The sequence below is a fragment of the Prinia subflava genome, chromosome 2, assembly GCF_021018805.1.
Source record: "Prinia subflava isolate CZ2003 ecotype Zambia chromosome 2, Cam_Psub_1.2, whole genome shotgun sequence".
In the NCBI taxonomy this organism is placed as follows: Eukaryota; Metazoa; Chordata; class Aves; order Passeriformes; family Cisticolidae; genus Prinia; species Prinia subflava.
In genome coordinates, this window is record NC_086248.1 from 43,924,155 (window position 1) to 43,944,500 (window position 20,346).

Below are 20,346 nucleotides of genomic sequence, written 5' to 3' on the forward strand. Positions count from 1 at the left end.
GAGGCTGGCACGAGCAGAGCCGCTCCTGAGAGCACCCCGCTGCAAGGGCGGCCCCGCACCCTGACGGGGGATGCGGAGGGGGCTGAGCTCTGCCCCTCATCCCCCTCGGGAGCCGGGGAAGGCGGGGGGCAGCGGGGGAGCCCCTCGCTGCCAGGGCTCCTGCCAGGCGCCGCGGCCCCTGGGAGCCCCTCGGCGGGGCCAAAGTGAAAGTGAAGCGACTCCCGAAACCCTTTCGGGGGTGGCGGCAGGAGCCATGTGACAGCCGGGAAGCAGCTCGGCCGCACGGGGGGCGAGCAGCGGGACGTGGGGGTGTGTGTGGATCACTCCTGAGGGCTGCGGTGCCCCTTCCCGCCCGCCGCGGCAGGGGCGCCCCGCGCCTCGTCCCCTCCCTGCATCCCGCACCGCCGGCATCTCCCTCCGCAGCCGCACTCCCGCCCGTCGCTGGAGACCGGGCCGGGCAGGGCAGGGCAGGGCGAGCGGCTCCCCCTCCTCCCCTCCGCCGCGTCCCCCTCAGGCAGGGCAGGGCAGGAGCTCGCCCCGCAGCGCTGCCCCTGGAGGAGGGACTCGCCTCTCCAACATGACCACGGCGGCTTATTAGTATTAGGGTGGTCGTCTCTCCACTTTTTTTTTTTTTTTTTTTTTTTTTTTTTTCTCCTCTGTAACTATTTTTTCCCCTGCTCGCCGCGGCTGTCACCGCTCTCACCGCCGCTCTTCCCTCGGCACCTCCCGGGGCTCCGGCGGGCCCTGTCCCCCTCCCCTCTGCGCCCGGCGCGATGCTGCGAGCCCCGGCGGCAGCCGCAGGTAAGCGGGGCGGCGGCGGGGCTGGCGGGGCACGGCCGGGCAGGAGGTGCCGCTGAGGAGGGCGCGGAGCCATCCGCCCCCGGAGCAGCCTGCCGCTCCCCCGCGCCTCCGCGGCCGGCAGGGTTTGCGCCTCCCTTTGTTTTATTTAGATTGTCTGTAAAAAGTTGTTATCACCGCCACCCGAAAGGACACCCCCTCCCTTCCCCCCGTGCCCAGTCGAGACCTCTGGGGTGTCAGAACCTGCCCGCACTGGCCCTTGCTTCGGGTCTCGCTGCCTCGTATTAAACCTGTCCCCAGCTCCGAACCTTCCCTCTCTCCAGCCTACTTACCCTGCTGCCCCCCGGAGTCCCTCCCTCCCAACCTTTCTGCCTATTTTGATTTTATTTCCTCCCCCCACCTCTCCTTAGTTTCTAAAGGACTCCCCTCCAACCTGTCTGTAGGTATGTTTGTGTAACCAGACACTGAGAGTAGCTGTCTGCCGAGGAATTAACTCGGCAACCCCCAAAGCTTAGTTTGCATTCAATAGAGGTGTTTGTTTTTCAGGTTTAAATCTCCAGACGGGTTGAAGAAGTCGCCGAAAAGGAACCATTTCGCAAATTTCGTTTCCTCCCTTGAAATCCCACTGGACGCGGAGCAGGTGGGGGATCGGGAGGGGAAATTTTGGGGTGGAAGCGGGTGGTGGGATGGAGAGTGATGAGGAGCCGAGTGGTGTGGGAAGGTGGGGGAAAGCGCTTTAAAGTTGGGAGAGTGGAGCTGCACTTTCCCCCTTCCCCTCCTCAGCGGAGGATAGCTCAAGGCTCTTGCTCTCGTTCGTTAAAAATAAATACTACAGAAGTTGGCAAATTTTGTAGTTTTAGAGAAGTGAATTCTCTCCAGGATTAACGTAAAAAATGTTGATGTTTGAGGAACTGCTCTTGCTCAACCCGTAAATAAAGTGGAGATGTTGACAGTTTGTCTAGCCTCTGGTAAATGAGAACAAAAAATATTGCATTTCTTGAAGGGCATCAATAATTGTGAGGGTGGGAGGGAGAGGAAGGAGTTTAACTATTAACCTTTATCTGGGCTCGTAAATGAGTTGAAACTCGTGTTTCTGAAGCTTCTTTTATGCATTTGCTTTCCTCTTTCCCCCTCCTCTTCTTTCCTTCACTTGAGATGGTGAAAGGTAAATGAAAATAATGATGCTTGCATTAATTGGACAAGCAGGCGATTTTATGGCTCACCAGTAAAAAATAAATGCCACGGGAAAGTTGCTGTTTGCAGTGCAAGCGGTGGGAAAGTGGTCTGGAGGGGGCGGGGGGGCGGCAGAGAAGCGTGGCTGGCTACTGGTTGTGCTCTTACTTCAGGGGTTTGGATTTGTGTTTCCAGATCTTCACTTGAAGGCGGCGAAGGACAGTGTGTGGAAGGTAAGAGAGCCTCTTCCCCCGCGCTTATATCCTGCCCATGTGTACTGTGAGTACCTGGGTGTTCGCTCAGGCCCGCAGAGCCAGCACACCCGTGCTGGGAAGTGATCAACAGGAGACTGCCCAGTTGTTGCTGGACACGGCGTGCATACTGGGAAGCACGGGAGTTTTTAGCAAAGACATTAGCTGCTTTTACGCACTGAGATGCTTGTTAAGCTAATGAATTCCTCCCCTCCAAAAACGGGATAGCCTTTCTTTTCTTAATCGGGACATAGCTTAGGAAAACAGCAGATGAAGAGTACAATGAAGAAGTTTCTGTTCTGACTCTTCTACAGTGGAAGTAGTACGCCTAACTTAACATGTGGGTTGTTTCCTTCAAAGATGTTAGTATTTATTTTGGTATGAATTGGCGGTAAAATTATCCTGGTATCTTCTTAATTGCATCTTTTCCAAATGTGGTGTTTTGTGGCATGGTTCTTGCCAGAAATTAAATAAAGTTAGTCTTACTAGTTTTGAAGACAAACTATGTACAGCCACCAGAGGTTTTCTCCTTCCTACAGGCTTAATGAAGTGAAAGCATGAGATCCTGTGGATGAGGCAAGGGTGGGAGAGATATGGGATCATAAAATTTGGCAGAGCAAGTGACTGAGTGCCGTGTCTTTGTTAGTTTGTCAGCATCGCAGTTACAAGTAAAATATGCTTGTAAAATGCAAATTCAAGTGATTTTAAATGAAAATTGAAAAACGCTTTCTCCCTTTTTTTTTTTTTTTTGTAAGAACAGAGTCTTTCACTTATTTGTCATTGTTTCATCATTCTCTTGTTTAGGAATCAAAAATACAAAGACTGAGTAATACTGTTTATTCTCAGGAATTATTCTCAGAAATCTGTACAGCATACTCAGCTTGGAGGGAGTTCCTCGTCTCCCCCCTAAAAAGAGTCCTTGTCAGCAACAAGTGTGTTGATATACGGATCTGAAGGACTTGGGCATGATGCCAGCTCAGGCAATTTAAATGACATGGTTAATAGTGTCTCTACTGTCCTTATCACACAGTAGTTGTCTTTAATAAACTCAGTCATTTCCAAGGGATAATCACAGAGGACAAATTAAGTGGAGTCCTAGCTCTCATGTTCAAATGAACTCTCTTTTGCACCAATTGGTAAATATGAAATGCAAGCTCCAGATGGAGTATAACAATTTGCAAAATATACCTCTCTTCTCTAAATATGTGGTTTCTTTAAGACAAATAAGAGCCAAATAGATTATCTGGAAGTATTTCTAAACCTGAAGTGTTCTCATGGATTCTATTGCTAGCAGTGTCATTTTTAAAAAGTTTTTCTATAGTAATAAATGTATGTGGGACACTGCATCCTTCAAATTAATCTTTATCAAACACTTCAAAAGAGGAAATAATTCTACATAAAATTTAGGGAAGCCAGTATAGCAAATATAACAAACTAAAACACTCTGTAACTCTTGTAAAGCATTTAAGGTAGAAGTGAAAAAGATCATTCCTTCAATTTCAGTTGGAAATAAGTAACCTTTAAAGAGCAGCAAATACAATTTCAGAAACACACACACTGATAAACAGCTGTTCCACAATGGGAATTTTAAAGCGCTCTGGTAATCATACCAACTTCTCCCCTTGTCAAATTAAAAGATTACAGCATAATATGTAACTACATGAGAAGCAGCAGAGTGGTACAAATGACAGTTTAACTGTAAATTGCATGAATGATTGCTTAGTTTATGACTTTTTTTTTTTTTAAGGTTTGATCCTAAAAATATCATTGCAGGATCTCATTTTCCTGGTTTTCAAACCTGCTAGATCTTGCCAATAGCTGTAGAAATGCTCATGTTCTCAGCAGCTGTTAAGAGTTTGCTAAAACACCTACGAATAATAAGTTTTAAATATTGTGACTGTGATGAAAACATAGTGCTGTGTGTTTAACTGATAAGTTTGAAAATGTTCTTCTTAGTGGTCTAGATTGTGTTTTTGAAAATTAATACAAGAATGCGAATTGTCATAGCAGATTTTGTTTCTTGTGGTTTTGTTTGCAGAATTCATTCCTTTGAGACTAGTGAAAGCTAACAAGATATTACCTATGTCTTGAAAGTAACAATAAATAAATAATAGTACTTTCCTAAAAGCCTTGTACATATGAAGAAGTCTAACAGATTTTTCTTAAACTTTGTGTCTCAAATCATACCAAAATCGCACCAAAAGGTATTAAAGTATTAGCTTTTGTCAAAGTGAATGACCTTACCTGAGGTAGTAATGAAATGCTACCATGAAAAACCTGTGACCCAGAGAATGGGGCAAAGAAGGGAATGTGCCTTTATGTATAAATTCATTGTATTACAAATACGTTAATTTGGGCCACTCCTTGGCAGTATGGATCTGCCCTATTTATTAAAATTAAATACTTGTTGGTTCCAAGTGATGTTTGAAAAGATACTGTGCCTTCACTTCATCAAGTATTCCTAGAAATACTTTTTAATTGAGTTGATAGGCCACTCCTCTTTTTGGATGTTCTGAAATTGTGATAGTGGCTTTCTGGTACTCAGGATGTGAAGTTAAAAGGGGCCTTCATTGTTAAGAACTATAACTTACTACCTTTTTTTTCCTGCAGCCCTCCTCGAACCTGATAGCTTTGTCAGTTCCACAGCTGGCCCCATGTTCCACTTTTCTTTTTACTTTGAAGGCTGGGCAGAAGTCTTGTCAGGGTCTGCAGTTGTACTGCTCCATGTAGGGCTTGGAGTCCATTCTTGAAACCATGTGGATGTTACTCTTCCAGAAATGTTGCCACCATTCCCAATCCCACTTTTTTATTAAATCCAATGCTAAGGATTTCTTCATTAATAATGTATCACAGTAGAAACCACATGCTAAGCATCACATACTTGAAAAATTAAAAGTCCCAAAGGGTTGGGTTTTTCTGGGTGGAGTTTTTGTTGGGAGTTTGTTTTTGGGGTTTTTTTGGTTTTTTGGATTTTTTTGGGGGGTTGGTTGGTTTGGATTTGTTTAGGTATTTTTGTGAAAACTAGGCACATTAAATGCACAGAAAAAGTGTTCAGGTTCAGAAAGCTTTGCAAATGCAGTGCATCTGAAGCATTTCTCTATAAAATATTTTTGCTTTTTACTCTCTCTTTTTTGCCATCTTCATCATTTCAGACCTGAAATTACCAGCATGCATAATAAGCAAAGTCTTACTGCTGTGCAGAATGTCACCAAAGTAACTGGAATAATTTTTGGTAAAGCAGTGCCCTATGTTTGCAAAATGGACTAGCCCTTGTCTTTTAAGCTCTGCAGGGAAGGGAATTGTCTTCAAAGTATTTTCTGTAAAGTGCCTGACGTGTCTGTATGTGCCAAAAATGGTAAATAATAACAAACAGTAGTTGATAATTTATGCAGGCTTCTTTTTTTTTTTTTAATTATTATTATGATTTTGGAATTCGCCTATAGGGTGCTTTCTAGCAGAAAGAAAAATGCCAGAGTGGCTTCCAGCTGGGGCAAGATGTGCTGTGATGGCAAGAGAAGCTTTTAATTGGAATAGAACACACAATTAATCGATATTATCTTCTGTGAAGCCGTCGGGCCAAAACATCAACCGGCGTAAATCAGTGAATCTCCACTGAAGTCTGCAGAGGCACGACTGACTTATGCCAGATGATGTGAATGTCCTTTTTGGCTTTAGCAGTTTTCCTTTAATCTTCCTGCTGCTTAAACTTTTACTATGCTCTGCCCACATTCCAGAAGCATGGAAGGACGTTGGGATAATGTTTCCTTACTTTCCTCCTCCTTTCCAGCCTTTGGAGGCTTTTCTTTTGCGTGATGGTGTGTGCTTCATTAGTTATATATGCTCTAGTGTCCTCTTCAAGCCAGTGCAGATAGCTGTCCTTCTCAAAATCACACCTGTATTACATTCTGAAAAACTCCAGTCCTGTCTATCTTGCCAGATGCAAGTCTATTGCAAATAGCATCCAGATAATGGTGTATTTGTAATTAAAGATTTCTAATACTGTTCCTAGTAAACCTTTTCTGTCACTTGAAGAAGTTTTAAAACCTTGCCCCCCCCCCCCCATCTATTTCCCAGAATAATTTTATTTTGTCTGCTAAGGGTTGTAATAGCTTTAGTTACTTGACTGCATCATCTGTACAAAATAATTGAAAGTGCTGCATTTGTCTTGTGTGGTGGGATGACTCCCATGATACTTGAGCAGTAAAGAGAAGAAATAAATATTTTTTCTCTGTCTTATAAGCCAATAAATATTCTTGAAAGCAGTGTTAGTAAACTAATTCTTGTTAGACATGGGAAATCTGTTTGATTAGAGATAGAAAATCCAATTGATTTTCCAACGACCAAGCTAAATCTTGTTTCCCATTGGAGTATAATGCCATTTTTAGAATTTCAGCATAAATATTTTTAACAAAACTTGCTTTGTTAAGTAATGTAGAAAAGTAATCAAGTTTCTTAGATGCCTGCCCAAAATTGATGGTTTTGAAGAAGGATTTGAGACACTTGTGAGTGTGTGTGGGATTTGAAACAACTGAGAAATCATAAATCATAAAACACAGGGACACAGGGACATTCTGAGGAGAATGATATGAATGCCTAACCTTACATTTTTTCTCAAACTTCTCACCCCTTGTCCAGTTTTTCCTGGTCTTTATAAACTAATAATATCTTCACTGAAAAAGAAAGCAATAAGAGGAAAATGTTGTGCCCAGATGCTGTATGGCAGAAGGTGACACAGAAATGTCTGTAGAGTTTGATAGAGAGTGGGTTCTGCAAGTGGAAATGACCATACTCCATTGCCTTTGAACTGACTGGAAAGTCACTTTCCTCCTTCCACTTGTCAGTTATTCCAGAGCTATAAAGGGCCAGAGTAACCAAACCTTTCACCAACATTTTATGAAAGCAGGAAATATAGGTAATTACAGCATTTCAAGTGACTCAATCGAGATACATAGAAAACCAATAATGTATGCAATAATTTTAGGTTTTTACAGGCACTCGGACATCTATTTCCTTTTTGTTTGTAGCTAGCAAAAACTTTGGATGGAAATGGGGCTGGAAAAGCGCAAGAGTTGGTGCCAAAAAAGTAAAGCACATTTCAGAACTTGGCTTGATTTTATTTTCTATTGGTGATGCTGTCCTTGCAGAAAGCAAAAATATTCCAATGAAACTCTTAACCTGAACTGAAAAGCTGTAAGAGTGAGCCATTTTCAAAAATGTGCCTCTTCAGTACACTTCCATCTTGTATAAGAAGACATGTTTTCACTCCTGGTTTTGTATCTATTTTACTGTCAGAAACACTTTGCTGATCCGAAATTAGTCCTAGTGGGACATCAGCTCCAGCTGAGATATGACAGTTCATAGCAGCTGAGTATCTGATAGAATTCTAAGTTAAGAACCTGATCCTGCTAATGTAACATTGTTAGGTTTCATAGGTAATATGTTACAGTAAGGAAAAAGAACACTTCTAAACACTTATACTTGAATTCCTTAAAAATATGAATTTCTAAGATGCTTTCATATGAAAGTCCTGTTATTTCACAGGTTTTATTGGTTTTCTTAAACTTCTGTATTGTAATTACAAGCTGCAGCTAGTGATGAAGAATCAAATGCTGTAAACTTGCATCATAGATTGTTATGTCTAAAGACGTTTTTAGGGTTGCAAATACTTCACTGTCATTTAATTTATAGCTAAAATAAAATAATTTCTCAGTTCAGATTTCTGTTACATATTTTCAAGCGTTTTTTCCCCCCACCCTATTTAATAAAATTACAGGAGTATATAAAAGATAAGAGGTGGGTGTTGTGAACTGATTTAGAGAAAGTAAAAAAAGAAAATAATTTTTTAAGTGAAAATCAATAATGCTAGGGATGATTTGTTTTGTATGAGCTTTTTTCCTAGAGAGCAAAATACCCCCAAAAGTGTTTTTCTTCCTTCTGAAGTTTTATAAATATTTTAAAACAGTGGAATAACTTTATATATTGTGTATTGCTTTTATCTTGAAGTAAGGATTTTTTAAAAGGCTAAATCTCTGAGGATTTCATATACCAACCTAAATGATTCTAAACTTCTGTATTAACTACAGACCCCTCTTGGCCACTCACATCTGCCTGGTGCTGAGTCATGTAAGATTTTGTTTATAGTAATTTGAGTAATATAATGGACATGCTACACGGGATAGCAGAACACCGAGGAGTTTGTGAATCGGGAGTTTAATCCTTCCAGCCTCGCTCTGCAGTTGGTTTTGGGCAAGTTAAGTGTCCAGTTGTATGAATCTGCAGTGGGAGGGGAACACATGGGACAGTTCAGACAGAAAGTTGTTTGTGTGGGAGTGCTTGCAAGATCAGAGCCTTGTACTGTAAGTTGGCTCTCATGATTTCAAAATGAAAGCATTTTAACTTAGGAGCTTAAAAGTAGTTACTCTTAATTTAAATACACGTTGACAGACTCCTGAAGTCTCCTAAGTGCTTTTCTGCTGTAACTTTGTATGCTGAGTTATCTATTTGAGAATGAAATAATCTGTCACATCGAAATTAAAAAAAAAATATTGATCAAAGCAATTGTTAGAAATTACACTATTTGATAAGATCATCTGCTGAAAATAAAGGGGGAAATGAGATCTGACAGAGGTAAAACCAGGTAAATAGCCTTCAGCTCTGCTTTTGTTATTCAAGAAGAAGGAGAAACAATAGGAGCTGTTTAGAGTCAGGAGTTGCCCTTCTAACCTCTGCTGCTCTTAAAATGCCTGAAGGTTATTGCATGGTTCATGGTGGCTTTTATGTTTACAGTCCAACTTTTAATTTTCTAACAAAAGGAGATGTGGTACCAGCCTGCTGATAAACACTGTACGGAACAATCAGAGAAAAGAACGGAAAAATTCCCTCACACTCTTTTCCTCCGTTCCAGTTACTGAAGTATACTGTCCTATTTTTAACAGAAGAAGAGCACTTCTTCTTATGCTAGGCTGCCAAAGCTGGAGACTGACTTTTTAAAAGTGGGGACATTATGAGGATGGGATGTGCTTTTGCATTCAGTAACCCAGCCCAAACAGATGATTTGTTGCATGCTGTTATGGGAAGTGATCTGAAGGTCCACAGGGGCTGAATGTATTTCAATCAGATTTTTAACTCTTGCCACACTGGTAAACCAGAGCCGAGTTTACCTTAAATCCAGCCTTCTCCGAATCAAAACTCCAGCTGCCTGACCCGAGAGTGTTCCCACTGAGTGTGAGAAGAGCTCTTTCTGTGCAAGCAGTAAAGTGGTACACAGTGTAAGTAATACAGGGAAACTCCAGTCACCGCCCTGGCCCTGTCCTTACAAGAGCTGCTTGAATGTGTTGGCCTGATGATTGCCGCTGTTTGGAATACCGTGCTTGCTGTGGTGCTTTGTACTCGGACACCAGTGTGATCAGAGGAGAGAAGGGGTCAACTTCTGAAGGTATTGTTTTCAAGCACAGCTGAAAGTAATGGAATGTAACAGTTGTAGGAATGTACACCTGTGAGTATATAATAAGAGAGTATCTGTTTGTGTATTTTCACCGCTGACATTCAGATCAAAGGTCCCCTGGGTGGTGGTGGTGTAAGAAAAAGGGAAAGGGGCCACATGTCTCGGCAACTCTGACCTGTCGTCCTGTTTGTTGTTTGCAAGTTTTCACTAGAAAATCAGTCATGAGCCTGTTTGGGTGAGGTGACTTACTTTCAGTTACTACATACGAATATGCAGTTCAAAAAATTGACAATGATTAGAAGAAAAAATACTGTTGGCAAGTGCTGCCACTTAAATACCAACACTAATGTCCAGTCCTGCATTGAACTGCACTGGGATATTGTCACAAGTCCTTAAAAAAACCCACTGTGTTTTGGGGCAGAGACCTCTGGATGACCGATGCCAAAAAGGCTGACAAGTAAACTGAGAAACATCTTCAAGCCTTAACAAACACATACCAGCTAAAACAAAAAGCCAAGGAGGCATCTGTCTCTTGCCCTTCAGCTTGCTTAAAGCTAAAGGAAATCTGTCCCAAGGAAAATCCTCCAGGCCCTGGAAGATGTTTATTAAATCATCAATTTCATACTTCTCATTAAATGGCTTCTCTTCTCTCACATGGGCAAATTAAAAAGATGATTACACCTGAGAGAAACAATGACACCTGTTAAATCTTCCTCTGTTGCTGAGCATGGTTTAAAAAAATTAAGTTTAATTTTAGATATGCAGAATAAGTAGAGTTATGCTTGGTTTCCTTTTATGCGGGTTACATGGATGTGTGCTGGTACATATTTGGGTCGTAATAATGTATGCTATTGCTCCCGCAGTAATTCTCATATTCTTTAACTGAACTTGCTGAAAAACTAGCTTTTAAAAAATTTTATGAAGGTAGTGAGACTTTTACCGTCAATTTTTCGCTTGCTTCTGTGACACATCTGACTTAGATGTATAAAAAAGGTGTTTTACGTGGAAGTCCTGATATTATTTTTCGTGTTGCTTCAGTGCTGGCACCTTTCTAGCTACAGGGAATTTCAGGCAGAGTTTTCCATTGACTCAAGGAAGCCAGCAGCGGCACTGTTAGACTTTTGCATGGAAATCTGAATGTAGATATGGCATGAGGGAAACTGCTTATGATTTTGGGTGCATGTTTGGTAAGAAGAAGTAAGCCAGGGTGTTGGATAACTGTGGGCATCAAGATCTTAGTTTGGTGTCTGTTCTCAATGTGCACAAGACCTCTTGCAGTCATTTTTTAACATGTTGTGGAAAGTTACCAGTGCTTTGATGATACACATCTTCCTCTTTCTTGGTGAGCTCTGCAGCTCCAGTTTGCTCTGGATGAATTCCTGGGGCTCATGATTTGCTTTCTGGACTCAGGCCTGGGAAATCTGTACCTTACATAACATAAATGTATAAATGATAGAGAGGGTTGTTTAGAGTTTGATTTAAGATATTATTTCTGAGCTAGAGATTGAGATCAACTCCTTATTTTGCTTTACCCAGATTTATTCCACAGAAAATCACAATCTGGGTATAATTTGCAAATGTTTTCTTTAGTTGCAAAGTTTTCACAGTGTGTTCTCCCAGTCGAAGGGTGGGGAAAATATGCAAGAAGGCCTGTGACAGAATTTTGCACAACCCTTGGCCACATGGTTTTGCTTTATTTTTGTTTTCTGTTGGCAGGCACTAAAGGGGGTGTTAATTCGTGGACTGCTAATTTTGCTTAGGAGGTCTCTTCAACCTGCAGCACAAAAAAAAAGGTTTTCCAGCCTCTCTGTTGCCTACGGCAGCTGTGGCACAAGAGCAGCAAGTGCTGCTCCGATCACAGGCTCTTCCTTTGTTGGCCCACTGCATCTTTGGAGAGCAGCAGTGTGCCTTCTTGTCAGCTGGCGGTACTGTATCCTTGCTGTGTCACCCCTCTGGTTTTTTGGGTTGGCAAGCTATGTGAAGGGGTGACTTAACTTTAAGGTGGTGGTTCTGCTGGATGCATTTCAAAGCTACATGGTAGGACCTAGTTACCTTAAAGATTGGTGCCTGAAGAACGTTTGCCTTCAGATGTAACCCCTTTAATTCCCCTCACCATTATATTGACTATGAGCAGAGGTGTTGAGATGTTTACCTCCTGGACCCTGCCCCAGGCCTTCAGTTGTATCTTTGGTCTGTCTTCAGCCATTTGGCCAAAGTGATGTTGTTTCAGAAGGTGTAGGCCCGCAATAGTTTGAACTCCCTCTTTCCTTGCAGTTCCTGCCTTCTCCCTTGCTCTAGAGCTGGCTCACAGCTGATCCTGTACAAGCCACCGCACAGACCCCATCCTGCAGACTAAACCACAGAAAATCAAGAAGCTTTCTGCAGGGTTATCTCCCCAAATTGGCTTTTCACAGCAGCGGACCAGTTCTGCCACCAGCCGCAAAGGTGTGGTGGTGGGAGCAGAGAGCCTGGACAGGGGGGAATGATAGCACAGCCCTAGCACCAGCACAACTCAGTCACCTTTTAAGTGTTGTGAAAATGCAGCTCTTTCCTACCACTGCAGTTATTAACCATATTTCTTAGCAGGAAAGCCTTTTAATTGCTTTATCACATGTCTGGACACATGAGAGAGCAAGACGAAAGCCTGAGACGTGGTTAGGCATCACTATTAGAGAGGCTGGGAGAGGTATCTCTTAAATGTTACCAAAATCCTTCTTGTTCCCAGTGCTGGAAGCTGGTCTGTAATGTCATGTTATTTTTCTTTGTATATCAAGATAATATATCAGCACAACAGACTGGAAACTACACCACTTAAACCCAAGGAATAAGGGTGCAGTCTGACTAGTTCTACACATCTCTAGTTCCTGCTTTCTTATAAAAAACCTAATACCATAGCAGGCATTTTTGGCTGAGGAAAGGGGTCTATTTATGGTATTTACGTAAATATTTTTTTCTGGAGGAAATGCCAGTCACTGTACTTCATACTTTAGGTGATTAGCCAGTGGGAGAAAATGAGTTTGTTGCTGTTTAGCTTGCTAAACACAATAGAACACATTCTGCTTATGTTTTTACCTTTCAAATACCAGATTTTTTACCTTATTTTTTTCCTTAAAACAAGGCTAAAGAACTAAAATAGGAGCTGTCTGAGCCTGAAATTGGTGAAGACAGATATTTTATAAAAATTATTTTCATATTTTGGTAATCAGCTAGAATGTTGAATAAATCAAAACACCAAAACCTGAATGTGCTACATGCATAACTTAAAAACAGAACAAGAAAATTTTGATTAAAATACCTTGCCCTGACAGTTGCTGAAGTTTTCATCTCTTGATGTATGAAATGTTAATAGCTAGCAAAAATACCTAGTGAGACAGAGAGTTCAATGAGAGGAGGAAAGAAAAAAAGCTAAACAAGAGAGACAAGTGGATTTTTATACAAAAATAAAGGCGGCAACAAGTGTAATATCTTCTGTCTTCAGAATAATGTTGATATTAGTATAAAGTCCTTCCTTGGAGGGTCTTTGTCATGTTAGAGTGATTCATAGGATAAACTGATTTTTATATCTTTTTTTTTGCTTATATTTAAGTGGGATTCCTCTCAGATAAACAAAGTAACACACACTCAAAGACTCTTTCTGCCTCATTTAAACACCCCACCTTATCAAAACTCCATTTCCCTGAGTGATGGATCTTGGCTCTGGACGGCAGAATGAAGTATTCAATTACCTTATTTTCATGTGCTAATGAAGCAGAATGTGGCTTTAGGGGTTTTCTTTTCAGCAAGGTAGCCTGTTTGGCTATGCACATGCCGCCTTCTTATGTTTCCTTCCGTGTCCCTGCCTGCACTCGAGGGGTGCCCTTAATGGGCAGCGGGGGCTAATCCGTCTGCTGCCAGCGAGCCTCGGCCGCCTTCGGCCCAGCGGGAGCAGCCCCGGCCTGTAATTAGCGGAGCCATCAACCCAAACTCTTTGGCTCGAAACGATTTCTTTTGGCACCTCCTGCAACAACTTTATACGCTGGAAACCCGTGACGGGAGGTTGTTTGGGGGGTTCTCCCCTCAGTTTTGCTCTGCATCGCTGAGCGCTGATGTGAGCTCGCAGCTCCTCAGCCGGCTCTGATAACTCCGCCTGTGCTCGAATGGGAATTGCACAGCTTTTAAGTGTTTGCCATGGTTTGTTCAACTGATTTTAAAAGTGAGGGCACGTTTGTGACTGCGAGTCGGATGGTAAAGGGCATTTTTTACAGCAGTGTGATGCTTCTGCCGATGTAGGAAAGGCATTTATTCAGCTCACACGCTTCTCGGTACCGGCACACCGGCATCCTCAGCTTTGCTTCCATGAGGGATACCGGTTGAAGGGGTAGGAGGACTCGTACCCTTGATGTTAAGCTTTTACTTAGTTAAGCTTGGAGGAAATAGAGCATAAGTGTTCAACGCTTTACACAATAGCTCCTCAGCTGCAGTTGCACATCCTTTTGGCACCATATAATGAAACTAAACACATTTGGGGGGTTTTCCTAGCAACTGTATGCTAGGAATTACTGTGTCAACTTCACCCCAATGGATGATGGAGAAAAATAGCCGTACAGGAGTTAGGAATTACTCACTGCCAGTTATGGAGATGAGGAATTGGAAAAAGGCAACAAAGTTTCCCTTATTTCTTCTCCCAATGAATGAAACAAAAAAGCTTTACAATGTACATTGAAACATATGCAAGTTTGGAATTTTTGTGTGTGTGGAGACTTCTGAAGAAAGCAAAGAATTACTTAAGCGGTTGTGGTAGGTGTAAGAATAGTCACCTTCAATCCTCCTAGTAGGTAAAGGGAGGAAGTGTAGTAGACACTGAGGATTTTGTAAGGTGCACCATGCTGCTTGGCATTCTGGTTTCTCCTGAAGAGAGAGAGAAAGTGTGGAAACAAAAATCGGATATGTTTTTGATATGCTCTTTCACAAAGATACCAAAATTAAAGGTTTAGTGGTTTAGTCTGGTCAGGAATTACAGGTGAAAAAGTTAGGTGGTGAAGGATAACAGTCCTCAGCTCTCGAATCCTATTTAAATGGAGCTTTAAAAAGATAATATTCCAGGCAGTGTGTGTTAAAGGCAGAGAGAGATCAAGAAGCAGCCCCGGTCATTGAGAGTACCTGGCCAGTATTTTGAAGTTATATATATTAAGGTTGCTAGGGGAAGATGGCTGGAGGAATGTGCAAGAAAATGAGGTAACCTAGTAACACACAGTGTCTGAAGTGCATCAAAGGCCAGGTTTGATCCATGCAGTGACATTACCAGTTCCCTTTCATGGAGCTGAGGCCAATACCATGTTCTGCTGTAGCTGGTCAATATGGCTTTTGTGCAAACATCCCAGCCAGTGCTGCTCCCAGGAAATTCACCTCCTGTGAAGGAAATTCCCTGCATGCTTTTCCTCCCTCCAGCCTTCCTCCCCTTGGAGGGGAATTTCCATGCCTCTCCCTTATCTCTTGCCTATCCTATCTCCAAAGTGTGCTGGGGAAAAACAAGGCATATTGGGAGCTCTGCAGAGTACTAGCTGCCTTTGGCAACCAGAGATGTACACTGTGGTCTGGCCAAAGTCACAGCAGCTCTTTCATCCCTCAGATTTGGGGAAACAGCTCTGTGCTCTTCAGCTAGAGTTGTGTAAAGGAGGTTTTCATGACAAATAACTTTGCCAATACGTGCTGTTGTGGAAAGCAAAGCAATTAACTTGGTTGGTTATGAATTCAGTTTGTTGTTCTGGTTAAGTGTTGGAGAGTTTTCAGCTGAAAGTTTTTTTAGCTTTTATTGTCTCTAATCAGTCTCAAAATGAAGCATCTCAGAGCGTCCTTTTTGAAATAAAACTTGTATTTTTAAAAATACTCAGACTTTCTTTGGGAACTTGAGACTTTTTTGCTTTACACTCCTTAACATTATTCTTTCATCCCAAAACGAAACTTTAACAATGTGCAGAAAAAACCCCACCTCCTGCCTTCTTAACTGGTTTTGAGACAATTCTCTTCCTTCCTTCCACTTCCTTTCCTATGTCACTCTCTTGGATATGAGTGAGTAGAGTGTCTGGTATCGCAGTGTGGCTTGAATTTACTGAAGCAAACTTTCCAGAGTTTTGGAAAAAATAAAGGGAAGCAATGCAGCAGAATGTCACTTGAAAAAGAAAACTCACTAATAGTGCTGCACTTGAAAAGAGCAAACACTGTGCCCCCAGAGCTGCTAGCAAATAAAAATTAGTAATAAACTACATGCCTGTTTTGCAAAACTGTATTTCTTAGAATCGAAATAAGTTTCTTACTTCTTTATTTACCCCAGGTTTCAGCTTGTTTCCTGTGTGTTTCTCAGCTGAAAATATCCCACTAAAGTTACTCCTTTTAGCTCACCTTCTGGCTCTCAAACCTCAGTACCCTGCTTAATCATTAAAGCTGGAAACAGTGCATAGGTCTTTGTTTCCATGAGCATGCTTACTAAGTTCTTTAGAAATTGGTAAGCTGGTGTGTTTTGGAAAACTCTCAGAAAAAAACTAGATTTTTTCACTGCTTTCCATTTTAGATTTATGATGACAGGAAATAGAAAAAAAACCAACAAAAACCAAAACATTTTATGGTGGTAGAGGTAATACCTCCTACATTACTTTATATTGGGAAATAGTTTGAGTTTGTTTTACATGTGTCTTGCACTGTGATATAGCTTTATATATTTATAGATACATCATTCCTGGGCATGATTTTTTTTTTTTAAGGGAAGCTTATCTTATTGAATTTCATCTCACTTAGGAGGGAGCTGTGAAAGTTGTATGACCATGCAGTGTAATTTTTGTATATAATAGGTGTGTACAGCATAACCACCAAAATTGGAGTACTGAATTGCAGTATTCCGTGCCTAACAGTTCCTAAGACAGCTGTATTATTACTCCAGAGAGTCACAGACTAGCAGTCCCCCTCCTGCCTGGTTATATTTAGTACAAAATTTACCTCTCCTAAGAAATATGAAGCAAACAGTCTCAAAATCCAAGCAAAACCAGGAAGAGTAGATAGTGCAAAAATAGCAAAAGTCATCTCAAGAGGAGAAGCCTTCCCAGCGAACTGATTACAAGTCTAAGCATTGAGACAAATGTTGCTTCTTGCATATGGATAAACTTATGCGTATGTAGAGGACCATGGAGGTAGTCTGTGGCAGGGTAGGCAGCCAGTGTCTTGGGGAAACTGAAAGCACTTACAGCTGAACCCTTATCACTGCATTAAGTTCAACCTGCTAACTGTTGTGCATAAGTAATCATAGAGCCACACTTAGGCTGTCGTGTGTTTGATTTCACTTCAGCTTCTGTGTAATCTTAAGGACCCGAGCAAGCAAAGCCATGACAGTAGCCTGCTCTTGAGGTGACCAGAATATGGTAAATGTCAGAAATCCACATCTGAAATAAGAGGTCACACACTCTTTACCAAGTGCAGACAAAGAAAAAAGGCTCTTTGATGTGGCTCTAGTGTAGTATCAGCTTTGTCTGTAACAAGACCTTTGTGCTTCGAGCTTGGTTTGTGTATAAAAGGCTGTACTGTTGGGTGGAAGGGCTGATACAGGCTTATTCTTCCTGTCCTCTCCACCCCCAGCTGCCTTCTGCACCTCTCGGGTGATGTCTGTTTTGGCTGGCTTGACTCTCAGCCTGCTAGTCCTCATCCCAGCCCAATCACCTAAACCCCCAGATAATCCCATTCCAGTGCATAAACCAGAGCAGGCATAACATCAGTAAACAATTGCATATCAGCTGCCTATTGCAGACATACCCCCACTGGAGAGGCCCAGGGACATCAAATGCTGCTGCCCAGAGAGCAGCACCTCAGGTGGCAAGGGATGCCTTGGTGTGTCCCTCTGGTTCCCAGCACACACAGCAGTTTCCAAACCTACAGAGTTCAATACTTTGCTGAATGTATACCCCTTGCTAATACTAGCATTGCCCTTCACACCCACTGCTGCTCATACCAGTTTCTGTGCCTGGGCCAAGACCTACACAGAACATAAGCATCTCTCTTTCATGCTTTTCCTTTCACAGTCCTCGTTTGCCCTGGCATGTTCTCACTGTAAAAGAGTTCCTTTTGATACACCTAATCTGGCAGCATAAGACAAGACAGTGCCCCTCTTTGAGTCACAGTTACTGATAAATTAGATTTCTATGCTATGTGAGCATGGTAAATCTTCCAATGCTGTATTGTAGGCAATGTATGTGGTAGGACAATGGTAAAGGATGACATAACTAAGTGGTGCTTGTTACCTGCCTTTCTGCTGTACTTTTCTCACACTACCACTGTCTTCGAAGTACCTTAAAGTTTTGTAAAAAATGTGTTGGATATCCCGTTAGGTAAGAAGCATCTTTCCCATCACATTGCTGTAATTAATCTGTTGCATGGATATTTGGTTCTCATTCTTCAGCCATGAAATGGTGTTGGCTAGTTTGATGAGAAATCCTCAACTCCTGCATAGGTACTGCACGTGTCAGGGTAGCAAGTCTGGGATGCATATGATCAGGGTGTTCACTTCCTTCAGAATTCAGGCTGTCCATGAAGATGGCAGAAGGGGGATTTTGCAGTCAGTTAAGGACATATTCAGCTTGATTTTTGAAAGTTAAAGGGGTCCCACACATTATCACAGCAGAATAGTCACTGTTGTGGTGCATGCACTGGCATGTTTTCTCAGTGCAGGCACTTGAGGTGCAGGAACAGAAGGACTTCACCTTCCCTGGCCTTCACTGGAGCCAGAGCAGAGCAAAATAAGGCATAAAATTTGCACTGGAAAAGCACTTTCAAAGCCTGGGCTTCCAGTTAAGTTGTAATGACATTTCAGCTGCCAAGTTATCAATGCATGGCACAAGTAGACTGGCGGTAATAGCTATTTCTGCTGTCCCACTTCCTACTTTTCCATCCCAGAAAATGCTGATATTCCCAACTCTGCCTTCACTGGTGTATAAAAACTGTTAGTGACTGGCTGTGTAGTGTAACTACTAGCTTGGTTGGTGAAAATGAATATATTTGGACTTGAGGAAGGAGCCCAAGCGCCAAGGTGGCTGTTACGCTTTTGGTGTGGGGAGAACAAGAGTGAGAAGCCATGAGTGAGGTGTGCCTAGAGCCCCCTCCTCCCATCCTACGGCCTCATGGGACAGAGCTAGAGTGCCAGGTAGGGCACTCTGCTCCTGGGCTGGAATCTTCTCACCTTTTATTAACTTCTCTTATTTTTCAAAACATATGCAGAGTGTTTACCAGGCCATAAAGAATACACTGTGAGGAGCTGCCATAAGTAATTGCAGCTGCCAGAATGAAAAAAGCTGTCTTTGTGAAGCTGATGATAGTGTATTTAGAGGGGAGTGAGTTGCTTTGGGTTTTGATGTGATGTTTACACACTACCTTACAAAACTCAGTGCAATGCTTGAGCTCCCAGTGCTAAGGAGCGAAAATTCCTCTCTCTCAGGAGAGCCTTCCAGCAGGGGTGTGTGAGTCAGAGCTGCCGACTCGCAGTGCCGGTGTTACCCAGACTCTGTCCCTCTGCGTGGCTGTGAGCTGAGGAACACAGCCCTCCCCCCGCCATTTGCTCAGCAAATGGAGAGAGAAGATGCCAGTGGGAAAGGTGACCAGCGTGGTTCTTGCTCTGGCATCTGGGCAGCAGGTGTGCTCCCAGTGACTGCCTGCCCGCAGCTGGGGCTGTGAGCTGTTACAGATGCTGAAACAGCACGGGCAGAGGGGTTTCAGAAAGCAATCCCTTCATTTGTGTCCCCCAGACTCCACCTATCCCTGAAAAGGTCTGCGTTACGGCAAACAGGGCTCTTTATCAGGTCTCAGGTGTTACTTGCCAGCCAAGCAGCTGGGTTTTCACAAATATTCCTCAGCAACAGGTAGTGTGTGGTGAAGGAGTGTTTATTGTTTGTTTGTATTTAAATAAGGCCATTAAGGCCATTATTAATTGTGAAGGAAGTATTGAAGTAGGGTCATATCTCCTAGCAAATTAATCTACCATGTAATCCATTACTTTTAGTAGTGGATTAGTAATCAGTTTGGTTAGTTCTAGCTCTGCTGTCTAAGTGCTCCAGTTCACAGTTCACATGAAGGACTGCCTCTCTAGGTATTGTCCTGGGAATTGCTCTTCCATGCATCAAAAATTTGGCTTTTCTCTTACTTAGGTCAGGAACAGAAGAGGAGCTGATAGAAGGCGCTCATCACTGTTAGCCATGAAACAGCCATGACCTTGTTTGTTTTCAGCTAATTTCTGGATGAAGAAAGCATTGACATTTCTTCCCCCTCCTTTTAGATTGATGGATGGAAGCAGTCCTTGGGATTTGGCTATTTTCAAAACAAAATATTTGACCTGAAAGGTAATATTTATAGCAGGCAGCTAATAGAAAGCATACTTGCCCTCTCTGTGTCTGTTGTGTATGTGTGTATGCACACTTTGGGCTCTCTCCTGGGCCTGACCTCTGCTGCACTCAATGCAGCTTCATTGACTTCACCTTCCATTCCCTTCTCCTGATAAATGAACCACTGGAAGCAGCGGGGCTCAGTATGCAGGGGAAGCAGGGTGCAGGAAGTTCATGGCAGTCCCGTGCCATTCAGACCCTCTGCAAATGTCCCTTCCTGCCTCAGTGATGGATGGTGTGGGGCTTCTGCCTCAGTCACTTGTGAACTCTGGAGGTCACCAGGACAGCG

At 42.6% G+C, this 20,346-nt stretch overlaps 1 protein-coding gene across 2 annotated transcripts in view; it reads left to right on the top strand.

Annotated features, from left to right (window-relative positions):
* The first annotated feature begins 660 nt into the window (after window positions 1-660).
* Window positions 661-20,346, top strand: part of PRDM1 (PR/SET domain 1) — a 102,862-nt gene continuing 83,176 nt past the window's right edge. For both annotated transcript variants that reach the window (XM_063389725.1, XM_063389726.1), the window contains exons 1-3: window positions 661-801; window positions 1,345-1,438; window positions 2,167-2,204. The gene's annotated coding sequence lies outside the window, so the exon portion shown is untranslated. The remainder of the gene's footprint in view (window positions 802-1,344; window positions 1,439-2,166; window positions 2,205-20,346) is intronic.